Source organism: Xiphophorus maculatus, chromosome 18 (assembly GCF_002775205.1).
Source record: "Xiphophorus maculatus strain JP 163 A chromosome 18, X_maculatus-5.0-male, whole genome shotgun sequence".
NCBI lineage: Eukaryota > Metazoa > Chordata > Actinopteri > Cyprinodontiformes > Poeciliidae > Xiphophorus > Xiphophorus maculatus.
Genome location: NC_036460.1, coordinates 1,077,464 through 1,096,037, shown reverse-complemented (window position 1 = coordinate 1,096,037; position 18,574 = coordinate 1,077,464). Strand labels below are relative to the sequence as shown.

Genomic DNA, 18,574 nt, shown 5'->3' with positions numbered 1-18,574 from the left:
GCTGTTATAAAATGCTGGCTATGCAGGACTGGAGTGGAGTGGTTTACCTTAATGTCCCAAAACTCGATGAAAAGTTTTGAGTTACCAAATTGAGCAGTGAGTTGTTTGGATCCTTTTTTGGATGTTTGTTCATTTTACTGCTAGGATCTGTTTTGGGTGTTTTTTTTTTTGTTTTTTTTTGGCGCCGGCACAGCTGGCTGCTTGCAGACGCAGCTCCCGTCGTGTGTGTTAATCTGTGTATATTTGCTGTAACCGATTAAGGATCTGTGCTTAAAGAACCCATAGATCACCAGTTAAGCTTTCTACAATGGCTGGATGTGGTTCTGTCGCTGTTCTCTGCGTTCTTCTGCTACTTTTTCTACTCTTTGTTACGGAGAACCTCGCCGAACGGAGTAGCGGCATTGTTTACTCGAGTGAACAGCTGATTGCGCTGTGTGGGCCTCTGCTGCTGCCCGGAGACGGGCCTGTGGTCCCGGAGGAGTTACGGAGGAGACGACTGGGCTGCAGGTCTGGAGTTAAACGGAGGGAGAAGAGGAGACGCCACAAACCAGCGGTACCGGCGATTATTGTGGGGAACGTGAGGTCTTTGGGGAATAAGATGGACGAACTCACGGCGCTGGTGAGGACCCAGAAGGAGTACTGGGAGTGCAGTACCTTCTGCTTCACGGAAACCTGGCTGCACTCGCTTATTCCGGACTACAGCATGGAGGTTCCTGGATTTTCCTTGGTGCGGGGGGACAGGGACTTTTCCAAGAGTCGGAAGAAGAGGGGCGGCGGGATTGCACTTTATGTGAGTGAGAGGTGGTGTAATCCCAGTCATGTTAACGTGAAGGAACAGGTTTGTAGCCCGGACATTGAACTTCTGGCTGTGGGAATGCGGCCGTATTATTTACTGAGGGAGTTTACGTCCGCCATTTTGATCGCTGTTTACATTCCCCCATCAGCTGATGCAGCGGTGGCCTGTGACGTCATCAGCTCTACCGCAGCCAAACTCCAGACTCAACACCTGGACGCCTTCATGGTCATCACAGATGACTTTAACCATGCCTCATTGGACAAAACTCTACACAACTTCCAGCTGTATGTTGACTGTCCCACCAGGGAAAACAAAATGCTCGATCTCCTGTATGCTAATGCCAACGATGCATACAGCGCCACAGCCCCGCCCCCCCTTGGCAGGTCGGACCACATCTTGGTAAGGATGACTCCCAAGTATGTCCCTCTAGTGAGTAGGCAGCCTGTGCGCATCAGGACGGTGAGGAGGTGGACACAGGAGGCAGCTGAGGCACTGCAGGACTGCTTTGGGTCGACAGACTGGGATGTGCTCTGTGGGCCTCATGGGGAGGACATCGACAACATGTCTGACTGCATCACGGACTACATCAGATTCTGTGAGGACACTGTCATGCCAGCCCGGACCGTGCGCTGCTTCTCCAACAACAAACCCTGGATTACCAGCGACCTGAAGTGACCTAAACAAAAAGAAGATGGCTTTCAGGTCTGGAGATAAGGAGGAGCAGAGGAGAGTCCAGCGTGAACTCAGAGAGACACTGAGGACATGCAAGGACAACTACAGGAGGAAGCTTGAGTCCAAACTCGAGCAGAACAGTGTGAGAGATGTGTGGAAAGGAATGAAGAACATCGCTGGAATGAAGGGGAAGGACACACAGACATCTGGGAGCCTCGATAGAGCAAACCAGTTTAACCAGTTTTTCAACAGGTTTAGCTCACCTCCTGCTACTCCCATACCACCACCAGCCCCCCACACATCCACACTGCCCCAAGTCGTTCAAACCACCTACCTGCATTCTCCTGCACACCATCCCTCTCCTTCAACCCCCCCCTCCTCCCCCATCTCCACTGCAGACAACAACACCTACCCCCAGCTAACGGTGACTACAGGCCAGATTAAGAGACAGTTGGAGCGATTACACCAGGGGAAGGCTGCAGGACCTGATGGCATTACACCACGGATCCTGAAGACCTGCTCCATCCAGCTGTCCCCTGTACTGGCACACATGTACAACCTGAGCTTGAGGCTGGAGAGAGTCCCGCTGCGGTGGAAGACATCACATGTGGTTCCTGTTCCCAAGAAGCCAAGGCCATCCGACCCAGAGGACTACAGACCAGTTGCTCTCACATCTCATGTGATGAAGGTCATGGAGAGACTGGTCCTGGCCCAGCTGAGGCCTCAGGTGAGGACGTTTCTAGACCCCCTGCAATTTGCCTACCAGCCCCACTTAGGAGTGGACGATGCCGTCATCTTCCTGCTGCAACGAGCACTGTCACACCTGGATGGTGGAGGAGACACTGTGAGAATCACATTCTTTGATTTCTCCAGTGCCTCCAACACCATCCAGCCTCTGCTGCTGGGTGAGAAGCTGCGGAGGATGGGTGTCAACGACTCAGTGATCTCCTGGGTTACTGACTACTTGACAGGCAGGCCACAGTTTGTCCGTCTGGGCAGTGTCCTGTCTGATGTGGTGGTCAGTGACGTAGGAGCTCCACAGGGAACTGTGCTTTCTCCCTTTCTCTTCACCCTGTACACCACTGATTTCCAGTACAACTCTGAATCATGTCACCTACAGAAGTTTTCTGATGACTCAGCAGTTGTCGGGTGTATAGGGGATGGAGGGGAGGGGGAGTACAGGACACTGGTGGACAGCTTTGTGGAGTGGTCTGACCAGAATCACCTGAGGCTCAACATTAGTAAGACCAGAGAGATGGTGATTGACTTCAGAAGGAAGAAGATACCTTCACGGCCACTAAAGGTCAAAGGGGAAGTGGTGGAGGAGGTGGAGGATTACAAATACCTGGGAGTTGTAATCGGCAACAGACTGGACTGGGCATCTAACACTGACGCTGTGTGCAGGAAGGGGATGAGCAGACTCTATTTTTTAAGGAAGCTGAGATCCTTCAATGTGTGCAGCAAGATGTTGGAGACCTTTTATCACAGTGTTGTTGCCGGCGCCATCTTCTTTGCTGCTGTGTGTTGGGGAAGCAGCATCAGAGCCAGCGACTCTAATAGACTGGAGAAAATCATCAGGAAAGCTGGCTCTGTACTGGGACTAAGGCTGGAGTCCCTGGAAACTGTGGTGGAGAGGAGGACACTGAAGAAGGTTCTGTCTATGATGGACAATAAACAGCCCCCTCTCCACCACATAGTGGACAGACAGCGGAGCACCTTCTCACATAGGCTGCTCCAGCTCCGCTGTCGTAGGGACAGATACAGGAAATCCTTCCTGCCACATGCCATCTCACTGTACAATAAAAGCTAAATCATTGTTCTGCACTAATCAGTACAATTTGCACAACTGTACTGTGGCACACTGCTGTACATATATTTACATATACATATCTGCATTTTTTGAATCCTTGCAAGGACTGCTCTAAGCTGCTTTTATATTGACAGCATGTTATATTTTTACAATTTATAGCATTTATATTTTATTTTTTATTTTATCTATAACTACTACTCAGTGGTAGTTGTTGTTGTGTCTTGTCTCTATGCTGTAACTGCGAAGTAATTTCCCTGCTGGGATGAATCAAGTACTTCTATTCTATTCTATTCTATTGTTCATTTTACTGCTAGGATCTGTTTTTGGGTGGCGGTTTGTCTGCATGACCAGCTGCGTGGTTCAGAACGCCACAGCAGACTTTGGTTACTTTGGATACGTTGGTGTTTAAAACGGTTTGTTCTCATGGAAGAGGACTGCTGGGTGTCTGTAGTTAATGTTGCAAGGGTCCTTAACAGATTGGCTGGCCTGCCACTGACCCGTCTATGAAGTTTCATGATGTTTCTGAGATGTTTTTAAATGAATCTGGTGGCTGTTGGTGAAATGCTAATGAAGGCCCGGTTCATTTTCTGTTTATTCTAAGAGATTGAATGTATTTTTAATGAATGACTAGATATCTGATACACAACATGGATTAATAGAAACTGAATTAATGTAATCCTAGACTTTATGTGTGGAAGTTTGAAACGTTACTAATAGTGATTGCATTTGTTAATCATGGAATTGAGCTTTTTGCTGACCTTATAGGTCAGGTTATTTTTTGGACCAGAGCCTCTGCTAGAAGTGGTGAGCTGGTAGACGTATTTGATTTATCTCCGGACAAATCAAATCAAATTTAGATAAATATGTTTTTGCCAAAGACTCGAGGGCAGAAAACCTGGGGACTGGTGTTACTGGTATAATTTAGTCCATATTTAATCGTTCTAATTGAACGATTAACTGCAGGAGATTAATGAGAGCTTGCGGTCGACATACAAGGAAACTCTGGAGTTTTTACTCTGTGGTGCCGTTCCAAGAGACCCTCATCCTGACCTCTGACCTCTGAGCCCTCATTGCCTGCCATCCCGTGTCCTGCTGTAGTAACATGATGATGATGATGGATTGGACCTGGCTGTGCAGATGAGCAGGGCAGGGCTCCGTTAACGCATCGCTCCTTTCATGTAATGAGTTTTATTGGCGCGGCTGCTTGGCTGCCATTAGTGGCTAATAGACAAACAACTGTCTGGTTTCATATTTAACGAGGCGATGAGTGAAAGCTGGAGGAGCTGAGAGTTGCAGTCAGCATCCCGTCCTCTCCTCTGGGAACTCCTCTGCTGCAGCTGACATTAGCAGGAAATGTCAGTCTGCTGCATATTTCAGGCACACAGAGCTCAGCGAGCCTCAAATCCACATAAATGCAGAGAAAGCCTTTATTTCTCCTCAGTAACGGATCTTAATGCTGAAGCAGAAGCTTCTTGACCGTTTCAGTTCAGACCTCAGGACTTCAGCAGCCTGCCAGAGTTTCTGCTTCACCTTCAGCCACAGATGACATTCAGTCGTTAAAATCAGATAAAGTGATACGAAAACCACCAAAACATCACCTTGGGAAGTCGTTTGATGTTCATTCTTCTGTAATAAGAGAAACATGACATGTTGATGCTGCTGCTGTGGAACAGGATAGAGATTAAATCTGTTATTGATTGTTAGCGGCTGCAGCGCTGCATGCATGCGGACGACGCTGCTGCAGCTGAGCAGGTTGATGCAGACGAGTTTCTGCAGCAGCTCTGGACTTCCTGAAACTTCCCAGAATCCTCCTGGTTTCCTCATTAGACAGGCCTTAATAAACTCCAAGTCTGTTCTAGTTTTGAAATATCAGAAGTTTGTGAGCATCAGGCAGGTCAAGGTTTTGATGAAACACAGCAAACATCTGGTCAACTTCCATCAGTCAATATCTTGATCAATGTTCCAGTTACCAATAATCAGATCAGCTCCATCCAACCAGCTGGGTTTTAGTCTGGATGTAAAGGAACTCAGTGTTTCAGCAGCTTTGCAGTTTTCTGTAAGTTTGTTCCAGATTTGTAGAAGCATAGACGCTGAATGCTGCTTCTCCATGTCTGGTTCTGGTTCTGGTTCTGGATGCAGAGCAGAACCAGAACCAGAGAGAGACAGCTTACTTTCTTATCTGCCATCCTGATAAACACTGGGATTCTGTTTCTGCCATTTACTGGACCTGGTTGTGGTTCTGGTTCTGGTGCGGACAGGGCCATGTTTATAATCTGAAACCTTTAAATAAAAGAGCAAAACCAGAAGATGGGCGAATATTTCACCCGGTTTGTCAAAGCAAACAGAAAGAAGTCAGTGATACTGGAGACGATGACGGGTCCGTCTGGAATCGGGTCGACCCGACCTCCAACCGGCTCATCTGCAGGACTTTAACTTCTCCAGTTAGAAAAGCAGGAGTTTTTCAATCAGCTTCTCTGTGGCGATTTGGTTCCATTTCCTGCTTCCATCAGTGAGAACAACTGATTTAATCTCTAACTGCAAATTACTTTTTAAAAATCATTAAAACTCCTCAAGCAAACGGCTTTAAATGGCCAATAAATGTCAGAGGAGGATTTAGGTTTGAGTCTGACTGGCTTCAGAAACGATTTGGTTATTCAGCCTCATAAAGAAAGACATGGGGGTTCATGTTTTCACAATTTTATTCATTCATTCATAAATGTCACAATTTCAGCTAAATATTTAGTTAGTAGCTGCTACTCTCCTAACTAAATATTTAGCTCTGAGATAGCTCAGTATTTTGGCTAGCTCTGACCTAAAATGTTTATCTTGCACAATAAATATTTAGCCAGCGACCTAAATATTGAGAAACTGGCATTTCTAGGTTTTCTGTTAGCATGGTTAGCCTGCAGGTTTTCTGTTAGCACGGTTAGCCTGCAGGTTTTCTGTTAGCATGGTTAGCCTGCAGGTTTTCTGTTAGCACGGTTAGCCTGCAGGTTTTCTGTTAGCACGGTTAGCCTGCAGGTTTTCTGTTAGCACGGTTAGCCTGCAGGTTTTCTGTTAGCATGGTTAGCCCACAGGTTTTCTGTTAGCATAGTAAGCCCGTGGGTTTTCTGTTAGCATGGTTAGCCTGCAGGTTTTCTGTTAGCACGGTTAGCCTGCAGGTTTTCTGTTAGCATGGTTAGCCCACAGGTTTTCTGCTAGCATAGTAAGCCCGCAGGTTTTCTGCTAGCATAGTAAGCCTGCAGGTTTTCTGTTAGCACGGTTAGCCTGCAGGTTTTCTGTTAGCACGGTTAGCCTGCAGGTTTTCTGTTAGCACGGTTAGCCCACAGGTTTTCTGCTAGCATAGTAAGCCCGTGGGTTTTCTGTTAGCACGGTTAGCCTGCAGGTTTTCTGTTAGCATGGTTAGCCCACAGGTTTTCTGTTAGCATAGTAAGCCCGTGGGTTTTCTGTTAGCACGGTTAGCCTGCAGGTTTTCTGTTAGCACGGTTAGCCTGCAGGTTTTCTGTTAGCATGGTTAGCCCACAGGTTTTCTGCTAGCATAGTAAGCCCGCAGGTTTTCTGCTAGCATAGTAAGCCTGCAGGTTTTCTGTTAGCACGGTTAGCCTGCAGGTTTTCTGTTAGCATGGTTAGCCTGCAGGTTTTCTGTTAGCACGGTTAGCCTGCAGGTTTTCTGTTAGCACGGTTAGCCTGCAGGTTTTCTGTTAGCACGGTTAGCCTGCAGGTTTTCTGTTAGCATGGTTAGCCCACAGGTTTTCTGTTAGCACGGTTAGCCTGCAGGTTTTCTGTTAGCACGGTTAGCCCGCAGGTTTTCTGCTAGCATAGTAAGCCTGCAGGTTTTCTGTTAACACGGTTAGCAGTTTTAGTTCTGTGCTTGCTGCTCCTGGTTGTGCCTGTGAGTGGATCAGACTGTGACAGGATTTATTTAAATAATCTCCTCAGTTTTTCATTAGCCTGACGCTCCGAGCTGTGAACCTGTGGAGACGGTCAGTGGATTACATGATTAGTCAGCAGATTAACACGGATCACTGCATGTAGGCATCAGATCCGTCACGGATCAGCGCTAAACCTCCTAATGTGCACCACCTCCCTTTTCCAGCTGATCCAGCTGGAGACCAGGACCGTCTCCATGGAGACATGCTGAGCCGTTTACTTCGCTCTGCACTGTTTGATCTGTTTCTGATCCAGATTTTATTGTGAAAGAACCTGAAGCCCAGTCCGGTTTCCTGCCTGCAGCATCTGAGCCTGTCGGATCAGAACCTCAGAACTGAGCTGGTTCCCCATCAGCTGAGTTGAGTTCTGGAAACAGACGAGGTTCCTGCTGTCCAATATTTTCAGTTTCTTCGTGATTTATTGAAGCTGCAGGCTTTGTTTCCTGCTCTTTGTTTGGTCTATTTAAAACCTGCTAGCTGTGCTGAACGGATAAAACCACATTTACATCTACAGGAAGATGGAAGACGGACAAAATCCTCCTGAAAGCCCCGACACAAAACGCTGTTTCTGTTGGACTCATGTCCAACAGAAACACTGAAGTAAGAAGAATAAAACGCAGAATCTCTGCTGGAACGTTCTGGATCTGTAGATCTGTAGATCTGTAGAACCAGATCAGGAACCGAGTCCAGTAACTGAATAGAACAGAGCAGGACTGGTTCTGCTCCAGTGGCTCTGGGCTGAAAAGGTTGTCATAGAGATGTCTAGAAGCCGACCAGAACCGACTACATCAGCAGATGGAGCTAGCGCTCCGGCTGACCACACGTTCAACGCCGCATCGCAACGGCGGGAGTCGGCGTTTAGGGAGGAGCTTCCTTTGTGGTCCCAACCCTCCCAGTGAAAACTTCACCAGTTTGCTTCAGTTGATGCTTGTAGAGTCGCAGGAGGAGCAGCAGCTGCATGTTGACACATCTCTCTGTCCTCCAGGTGTCCAGGTGTCCAGGTCCGCTCATCTTCCTGTTGGAGCCCTGCAGCAGGAAGGTGACAGGAATCTCAAACCACTTTAGACAGACTTCCTGCTGACTTCCTGCTGACTTCCTGCTGACTTCCTGCCGACTTCCTGCTTCCCACCAAGCCTCAGGTAAGTTGGGTCCAATCAAAATTCAGTTTCTAAAACAGAGCAGAGATGAGTCTGATGATGATGTGAATGGAACCAGAACCCAGAGGTTCTGCCGGGTCTGGTTGGCTACCAGAACCAGCAGAGACACCAAGATGACTCTGCCGGGTCCGGTCAGGTCGGGTACCAGAACCCAGGTTGGCCCCCTGCTCGGTTGAAGTGGGCTTTATCAGAATAATAATCTGCACGAAGCAGGAAACGGTTTGCATCAGCGGCTCTGGGCCTTCCTGTCACTTCCCTTTAAGATCTGATTAGTGTGGCAGGCCTGGATTTCCTGCTCATTATTAATCACAAGCTTTTATATTTTCTGAGTGGGAGTGATGCTCGCTGCTTCTAGAGGTGAAGATTGAACAGAAACTGTGGAGTTTGGACCCAGTTTGACCAGCCGAGACCGAGACGACCCGATCTGGGTTCTGGAGAAGTTTTAGTCTGAAATGAAATCAGACTGGAGAGGTCAAAGGTCGTGGAGCCTGAATAACCATCAGACAGCAGGCTGGTAAACTGAGGGAGGGAGGGGCAATAAGGGGAGGCAACAAGGGGAGGCAACGGAGGGAGGGGGCCGAGTTTGGATCAACAACTGGAGCAGCTTCAGGCGAATTCCCCTCTGAATCTTTTCCCAACAAACATCTTTAATAAAACATAACGAGGCGTCAAAAAGACACATTTCTGCTCCACGACTACCAGGCTGATACTTCCTGCTTCCTTCCTTCTACTTTCTGTGAGGAAACGATAATGAGCACTTGGACACATGCACACCTTCTTCCTGCTGGGCAACAGAACCGCAGCAGAACCTGGACCGGAGATCTGCAGACTCAGCAGAATATCTCCAGTCTGCATGCTGACACGTGACCTCAGACTGACCTCTGACAGAGGAAGACTCCTCAGTCCAACCCAACCGGTTCTGATCCGGCTCATTGACCCTTCAGCCTGTTGGAGCAACACCTGAACATTTGCCTCTGGGCTTTGTTTCATCACTTCCTGTTTAGCGTCCTCTCAGGGTCGGTTCTGGTTGTTTCCATAGAACTTTGCATCAAAAGTTCATTAAAAATGCATCACTCAGGCCAACCTTCAGCACTTCTCCATGATGCTATTGATTTCCTCAGCAGCTGCTTGGACTAACAGCGCATGGCTCATTAAATATTCATGACAGCTATCACTCTGGCAGCTCTCTGAAGGCCTGGGTCCGGATCACAGCTGATGGTTACAACATTAATATGCAGAAAGGCATTTGGAGTTATTTTGCTCAAAACGAGACGCTTGGAGTGAAAAATGATAGAAATATGGTTTTAGAAATCTGGGAAGTGTGCTAGCAGGAAGAATCAGGAGTCGTTAAAGAAGGGATGCGCTTTGTGTAGTGACATCAAGTGGCGCCGTTCTGTACTGCAATTTGGACCAAATTTTATATGGTCCAAATTTATTATTCAATAAAATAATTCAAAGAAGCAATCAAATTAATTGTTTTCAGTAATTGTTGCTCAATAACTGAAAATTAGCATAATGCTCAATAGCATGCTAGCTACAGGCCAGCTGCAGCCTGTAGCTAGCATACTACAGGCAGCAACATGCTACAGGCTGCAGCTAGCATGCTACAGGCTGCAGCTAGCATGCTACAGGCTGCAGCTAGCATGCTACAGGCAGCAACATGCTACAGGCTGCAGCTAGCATGCTACAGGCAGCAACATGCTACAGGCTGCAGCTAGCATGCTACAGGCTGCAGCTAGCATGCTACAGGCAGCAACATGCTACAGGCTGCAGCTAGCATGCTACAGGCAGCAACATGCTACAGGCTGCAGCTAGCATGCAACAGGCAGCAACATGCAACAGGCAGCAACATGCTACAGGCAGCAACATGCTACAGGCTGCAGCTAGCATGCAACAGGCAGCAACATGCTACAGGTTGCTGCTGCTGTGTCAATAGTCAACATCCCTGGAAATCAAGGCTGCAGATAACTTCAGGTTTCTGCCTTATTATTTTTACCTTCTTAGCATTTTGACTCGTGATGAAAGAAATTCCTGCCTGCTGCTCATGGAATAAATCCAGTGTGTTGATGCTGATTTCGGTTTGCTGTGAAGTTAAGCATCTTCAGAGTTTTCAGAGAAACACGCCGCGTCCCTCCATAATGAATCTTTAGAAGTGTGATAATGAAAAAAATGTTTTTTAACATGTTGTACCATTTCTGACCTTCACATTCCCTGAAGTAATTACTGTAGCGCTGTTTCTGAAGAGCACACACACACACACACACACACACACACACACACACACACACACACCTGGTCCACAGCGTGTTCAGCTGCTGACGGAGAACATTAATTTTTCCTTGGACTGTAAGGAAATGAGTCCATGTCACATTACCCAGCTGTCACCTGAATCACTGGACTTTATTCATCATGTTGGAGGCAGAAATGAAAGAAACACATTCAGAGGTTAATGACCTTGTTTAGCACGTTGTTGAGCACAAAGTGTCTCCATCTGAACCTTTAAGCTTTTAACTGGAGATGGATGAACACTGCACTGTGGCTAAACTCATCTTCAAATGAAAAAACATGAGAAACTGCAGACTGACGCCTTCACACTGCTGATGTCCTATCACCAACAGTCCCAGCAGTCCTCCCAGTGCGGGAGGTGGGGGGACAGTCCTGGAGTCCTGTAACTCTTAGACGTCTCTCTGGTCCAACACACTTGAATCCAACAGCTGAATCTCCTCCTCAGTGCAGTCAGGTTCTCCAGAGTCCTGCTAACAACCTCATTATTTGAACCCGGATATGTTGAAGTGGAGACACATCTGGAGCCGACTCTCCTGTCACTCCTGGCTTGTTCCAGCCCAGAGGCAGAGCAGCGTCATGCAACCTGCCTCTGGTTTTCTGCAGGGTTTATCATCTCATGAAGACGCTTCTCTGTCTTCATGGCGTCGTCTCTCTCTAATCTCCCTGCAGAGACGTGGACGGTGGTTACTATGGCGATGGCTGAGTTAATTATACACAATTTAACCATCGTTTACTGGCCGACCTGTGATGACTAATTAGTTCAGGGAGGAAATAGTTAAGTGAGAGACGGAGTTCATCCGTGACATCATCACTGTCCTCATGTCTGTCCCCTTTAGTGTCCAGTCAGCAGACAGGCCTTATGGAGATGGACCAGTTTCCTCTGAAATAAAAACTGGTTCTGGATAGGCGTGACCTCTGACCTCTGTGGTTGTTTGCGTCCGTCCGTCCGCCTGTCAGCAGCAGCTGCTGCTCCTGCAGAAATCGAACCGTTGGATCGATGCGACACTGAGAAACAAATGGAAGCAGCTAATCTTGTTCAATATCAAAAACTTGTTTTCTGATTTCACTGATGAGCAGCGGAACCAGAACGCCTTCGATTTTCCTTCCCACTGAATTACATGTTGATTTGGAATAAATAAACTGATTACAATTTAATATTTGATGCCAAATAAATGAAATGATGTTTGCAGATGACTGGAAAGAGGATTGTGGGTAAATTGAGATGCGATCCAACATGGAGTGCGACTGGCAGTCGGGCGACTCCAGGACCCGTTTCCTAGGAGACCGAGCTGCAGGTTCTGGTTTCATTCAGCTGCAGACAGACAGACCACTAAGGACTGATTCTGGTTCTGGTTCTGGTTCCGCTCACTGGTTTCACTGAGTAATGAACCGATATATTTTATGAGTGTGAACACACTGCTGAGTTCTGGTTGCTTTTCACCACGCTTCTTATTTTGCATACTTTGTGCTATTTTCACCATTCAACATTTATGCTATTCAGCTTCTTCTCCTAATGCCGGTTATATCTCTTGGTATTCATAACCTTTATACTTTTTATGATATTCAGCTTTTTATGAATTTTTCTGGCCCATTGAAATGAATGGAAAACCAAAAAAATGCCGCTAAAACTTGCCTGTCTTGCAAACGTCACTACTTCCACATACTTTCACCTAGAAACACCGTTCCACTTTTAAAATGTAGTGATATCCTTGGTCTACTTCTGTTTATTTCAGCTTCTTCATATCTTTTACCATTTTCATAAAATTCCTCTTCAGGTTCAGAGTCCCATTTTGCTCAGAATGCAGTTTTATAATGATTTTCAATGGTGGAATTCTTGGAGTGTGTGTGTGGGTGTGTGTGTGTGTGCGTGTGTGTGCGTGTGTGCGCGCGTGTATGCGCGTGTGTGTGCGTGAGGTATCTGCAGGATGCAGAGGTCGGAAGACAGGAGGTTTTGGTGGAGCGGCCTCCCAGTCTGGGTGATTCAACCTTCCTGGGAAAATATTAGTTTCTATTATTTGTAGATGAAGCGTTTTGCTCGGATCGGAGCGACTCGCCCTCGTCTCTAAGCTTCCTTTGCTTCACGGTGATTCAGCCGGTTTTCCGTCTTTGGTTTGGATCAGAACCTGAACCTATCTGGGACGGTTTGGAAAGTTACACAGTAGAAATAAACAATTTTGGGTTAGTTAGCCTGTCGCATTTCAGCAGGTTATTAATTCATTTATAACCGTCACAGTTTCAATCTAATCATTTAAGTCATAAGATAAACATTTAGCTTTGAATGAAATATTTATTTAGGAGGCTAAATGTTTAAGTTGCTAGCTAAGTATTTAGCTGGCTAGCCTGCTAGCTAAATCCTTAAATATTTATTTGTCAAGCTCAATATATAGTTGGTAGAATGAATATTTGCTTTGGAACGTAATGTTTCAATACTTAGCTTGAAAATGTAATTTGTAAATGAAATGTTTAGTTGGTTCAGATCATTTAGTTGATATCGAAATATTTAGTTTGAAACTGACATGTATAAATAAATGAATAATCTGGACGGAATCTGGCAGGCTAAATAATCCGGATTATTGCGTTAATGTTTCCCAGCTAGCAGGTGTTGATGGAGAGGAGAAGGCAGGTGTGAGGAAGGTTTGGTCACATGACGCGTCGGTCGGATCCGAGGTGAAGGCAGCAGGCTCAAACTGTCGCAGGCCGTTAGCGGCGGCGCAGTCTGCAGCTCAGCGGCTCGACGCGTCTCCACCGCCGCAGCTCAGCTGGAAATGATCAGCTGTGTGAAAATAATCTCACAGATTATTCTGCAGCCTGTCAGCAGGAAGCGGGGCTCTGTGAGACCGTCTGAGCAGTCAGTATCTGAGCAGCAGTCAGGGACTCCAGTTGGAGAATCAGGAGAATATTTCCAAATTAACCGGCAATGGGCTCTTTGCACCTTCCGCGCTGACGTCACAACCGCATGCGCAAATGCGGCTCTCTTTTTTCCGCTTTGAGTTACCATGACAGCTAGAAAAGACAAAGTCATATTTCAGACGCAAATAAATCAATACTATGCACTTTGCTGTCTTCCTAACATAATGGGCTTTTAAGTTTTCATGGATTTCCAAGCGATCCTGAATTAAGAAGACGGTGTCTTGTAAATATCCGTCGCTACCAGTTAAAGCTAACGCCGCACAGCAAAGTTTACAGCCTTCACTTCACTCCGGATCAACTTCTTCAGCCTAAAGCAGAAGGTAAAGGAGCCTCCTGTGTTATTTCCATGGAATCACTTCTGTATTCAGCCTGAAAGAGTTTATGGGAACCAGAGAGCAGACCAGAGCCAGACAGCCGAGCTACTGATCCGCCTGTACACACTGCTGGAAACACCGTCCTGCTTCACAAGAAACATGCAAAACTAATAAAGCGAAATAACATGGAGACTTTAAGGAACACGGCCATATTTTTCTAAAAGCAACAACTGAACCTGAACGGTCAGCTGAACTAGAACTCCGACACCAGAGCTGCTCTACTGTTAAGCTATGGGCTTGTTGTTCCTCAGGCTGCAGAAGCAAAAAGCCTGAACCGTAAAATCCCCGTTACTTGGTCTCTGACACTAACGACAATAAACCATGTAATATACTTGAACACAAGGTGTTACATCCCCAAGGCAGTCTAGGGGTTTTGGAGGGGGGGGGGGGGGCTGTAACAATAGATAAGCCAGGAAAAATTAAGAGACAAAAACCAGGAGGGTAAAATTAAAGGGTTTATTCTGGGGGATCCAGAGAAAACTCAAAGATGAAAATGAAAACCTACAAGAAAAGAAAAGGGAGAATAACAATGAAAACCAGGGTTTCTAGTAGACCAAAATCCTCATTTGCAGCACCACCAAGCTGCAGCACACATGCTGCCCAATTGGCCAAGAGGCACCGAACGTCAGTTTCCCAGCTAGTTTTATACTCTGCTCATCAAGAGACAGAGTGAAACCAGCTGGGCCTGCTTAACCCGCCGGAGCTCAGCAGCAACCCAAACTGGGAGGAATCCCACATGCAGCCACCACTGCATGTAACACCCCCTCCCATAAAATCTAAGCCCTGGGAAGAAAGAAAACAAATAAAAATTATATCAAATAGCTCACCAACCTCTATAACTAAGATCAACCATACACACGGGATAAGGCATCTGCCACCACATTCTCCGAACTCTTCTTGTGCTTAATTATGAGGTTAAATCGCTGTACCATCAATGACCAGCGCATCAACCTTTGGTTGTGGTTGTACATCTGTGACAAGAACACAATGGGGTTATGATCAGTAAACACGGTCACTGGAGAAGAAGAACCAACATACACCTCAAAGTGTTGTAAGGCCAACAGCATTCCAAGAGTTTCCTTTTCAATGGTGGAATAATTCATCTGGTGAGTTTTGAACTTAACAGAAAAGTAACTTACAGGATGGCACACCCCATCCTCACCGTCTTGAAGTAGTACAGCACCAGCACCTTTACCACACGCATCCACTTCCAGCTTGAATGGCTTAGTGACATTAGGAGCCGCCAGGACTGGAGCACTGCAGAGAAGAGATTTGGCTGCAAGGAAAGCCTCTTCACACTCACTGGTCCACACAAAAGGGACTGCAGGGCTACACAAAGCTGTAAGGGGAGTAACCACAATAGAAAAGTTCTTGCAGAAACATCGATAATAGCCAACCATTCCTAGAAAACGTTTCAAATCACGCCTTGTTAACGGGACAGGATATGCCAGTATCGCATCCACCTTAGCCTCCACTGGACGCACCTGCCCAAGGCCAACTTTCTTGCCAAGGTAGGTAACCATGGCCTTTCCAAATTCACATTTTGCAAGGTTAAGCGTTAGAGATGCTCCACGTAACCTTTGAAACACAGTTTTCAAAATGGAAACATGCTCATCCCAGTCATTGGAAAAGATGACCACATCATCCAGGTATACTTTGCAGTGGGGAACATCTCCCAATACCATCTGCATAAGACGTTGGAAGGTGGCAGGAGCATTTCTCATTCCAAAAGCCATGACAGTATACTGGAGGAAGTGGTCAGGAGTCACAAAGGCAGAGATATCAGAGGCTCTCAGGGTTAAAGGAACTTGCCAATATCCCTTTAACAGATCCAACTTGGTGATAAATGCCGCGGGACCAACACTGTCAATACAGTCTTCCATGCGAGGGAGAGGAAAAGAGTCAGGCACTGTAACCGCATTCACTTTACGGAAATCAGTACAAAATCGTAGAGTACCATCAGCCTTCGCAGTTAACAAACATGGGGAACTCCATGGACTGTGGCTGGACTTTGCCAGTCCATTCTCCAGCAAATAAGAAACTTCTTTTTTCATCTGTTCCCGTTTCTCTAGGGAGCAGCGATAAGCATGTTGCTTCACTGGAACTGCAGCACCCACATCAATATCATGTTCGATCACACAAGTTCTAGATGGAACATCACCAAACAGAGAGGGGAAACCTTGAAGCAGGGCACATATGTCATCCTGCTGAGCGGGAGCCAGGTACAACAGCTGAGCTTTAATATCAGCCAGAACCTCAGAGTTCCCCAACCTTCCTGAGTGCTCTTCTGGCGACCAAACCAACCCATTGGGGGATCCAGAGAAAACTCAAAGATGAAAATGAAAACCTACAAGAAAAGAAAAGGGAGAATAACAATGAAAACCAGGGTTTCTAGTAGACCAAAATCCTCATTTGCAGCACCACCAAGCTGCAGCACACATGCTGCCCAATTGGCCAAGAGGCACCGAAAGTCAGTTTCCCAGCTAGTTTTATACTCTGCTCATCAAGAGACAGAGTGAAACCAGCTGGGCCTGCTTAACCCGCCGGAGCTCAGCAGCAACCCAAACTGGGAGGAATCCCACATGCAGCCACCACTGCATGTAACACAAGGTAAAAACATTGTCCGTTAATGAATGATGAAAAATGTTTATACTTATAATAGCACATTTTTACAAGAAAAATGTCTAGCATAAGCTAAAGCTAATGTTAGCCACAAAGTTTAAAGTAAAACTCACCTTCGTATAACGAGGCGAACATCTTAAAACCTTTCTCCAGCTTATTGTCGGGGCTTCAGATCGATGTTCATCATTAATTGTTACCTTGGACACAACCAGTGTAAAGAGCCTTTTTCAATAGATCGGAAAAGATTGAGCCGCTTTTCCCCGAATGAGGAAGCTGAGGTGCATAGAGCCCATTTAGCAGATTATGAAATCATCTGAAACATCTGGATTAAAACTGAGCGTCAGGGAACCCGACATTTTGTTCTTCTCCAGGAACAGAATCTGAACCTGGAGCAGTGCTTTACATTTTCAACCATTTTAATGTTTTTACTACTAACACCTTCTGAAGCAGTAAAACCTAAAATGTGCAGTTTGACATGTTGGTGAAGCCGCAGCAGCTCTGGAGTCACTTCTGCCTCTGCTCTCACAAAAACCATCATTCAAGTCAACAGGCTGCGGAGTGAGACGCTGGTTCTGCTCCGGCTGTTGGACCGCCGCTACTGCTGGTGATGTTTCACAGACGGAGCCGCTGAACCTCCAGACAGTGAACTCTCACACCGAGCAGCTGCTGAGAGCTGCAGCAGGAAACTTAAACACAAAAGATTTTACATACGTATTAAAACCTTCGCTGTCCTAACATAAGACAATCTCTGAAAAAAATATTGAACTCCTCTGCCTCCTCCTGTGTTCCCAGAATTACTGAGCTAGGATAGAAACAACCAATCAGAGTATTAGTCAGCTAGCCAATCAGAACCAGCATTAACCAGCTAGCCATGCTACCAGGAAGTTAGCCTCAGAGTGTGGCTAACTTTCAGTAACTCAGGATTGTTTATTTTAATCAACCTGCATTTGACTTTAATGAATGTTTCCTTTTTCTGTTGACATTATTTGATATCTGAGTTGTGAGATTTATTTGACTCCTATAATTTATGGCTGAGAGCCTTAAATTATTATTAATTATTATTTTACTGATTGGAGGTTTGTCAGTCCTTTTTACTGAACAGCTGCTGTTTTGTGCCTGCAAGTATTTTGCATATTTTTGACTTAATTAGGTGAATTTATTACCAGATCATTTTTCCATTTTGCCAGATCACATAGTAGCATTTATATCTGAAGCGAAAAACGAACAGCCAATCAGGAGATCGGCTGTGATCAGAGCGTCTCTAGTTATTATTCATCCCTTTGCATCAGTCCTGTTGGGTTCTAGTATTCGTGTTTTTAGTTTCATCCCATGTTGGGTCTTGTTTAAACTCCAGCCGTGTCTTTATTTGTGGGATTCTCCTCCATTTCGGCTCCGTCGGTTTCCTGGGCTGTTGAAGGGTAAATCTTCATGGTGCCATGCTAGTCGCCGTTAGCATTCTGGCCTTCGCCAACAGGATGCTGACATCATAGAAAAGCAGAGATCAGCAGAAATACAGAGCAGATGCAGCAGAGCGAACTGGACCAGAACCAGGAGAGGCTCAGAAGCTGACAGGTCAAAGGTCGCTGTCAGACTGACTGCAGCTCTTCTGGAGAAGAACTCCAGGGTTATGGAGGCAGAGCGTGATGCGTCAACAGGGAGAAAGAGCTCACAGTGGAGCTGCTGTTTCCGGGTTAAACTACCAGAACCGAAGCCGGGTTCTGCTCCAATGAGGATCAGTCTAGAGCTGGAACCACTGCTTACCAGTTGTAGCTCTGTCTGCCCTACTGAGAAGCCTTTGACTAGGCCATCAGGTCATGGTGAGGCAGCAGGAAGGCGTCTCTCTGAGTGACTAATTGGTTTAATTCCTCGTATGTCGATTGCTTTGGTCTCGCCGCATCGATCGGAAGATTCGGAGCCTCAGAAACCCGTCTGCTGGGATTCTGTTCCTGGCACCAAACATGATGAAATATCCTCCTTTCAGACGCAACGTTACATGTTTGAGTCCCGGGGCCATATGC

The 18,574-nt window shown here is 46.3% G+C and overlaps 1 protein-coding gene across 1 annotated transcript in view; it reads left to right on the top strand.

Annotated features, from left to right (window-relative positions):
• Positions 1-18,574, top strand: part of LOC102227827 (leucine-rich repeat and fibronectin type III domain-containing protein 1-like protein) — an 83,924-nt gene that overhangs the window by 34,545 nt on the left and 30,805 nt on the right. The window contains exon 2 of the mRNA XM_023351045.1: positions 8,193-8,346. The gene's annotated coding sequence lies outside the window, so the exon portion shown is untranslated. The remainder of the gene's footprint in view (positions 1-8,192; positions 8,347-18,574) is intronic.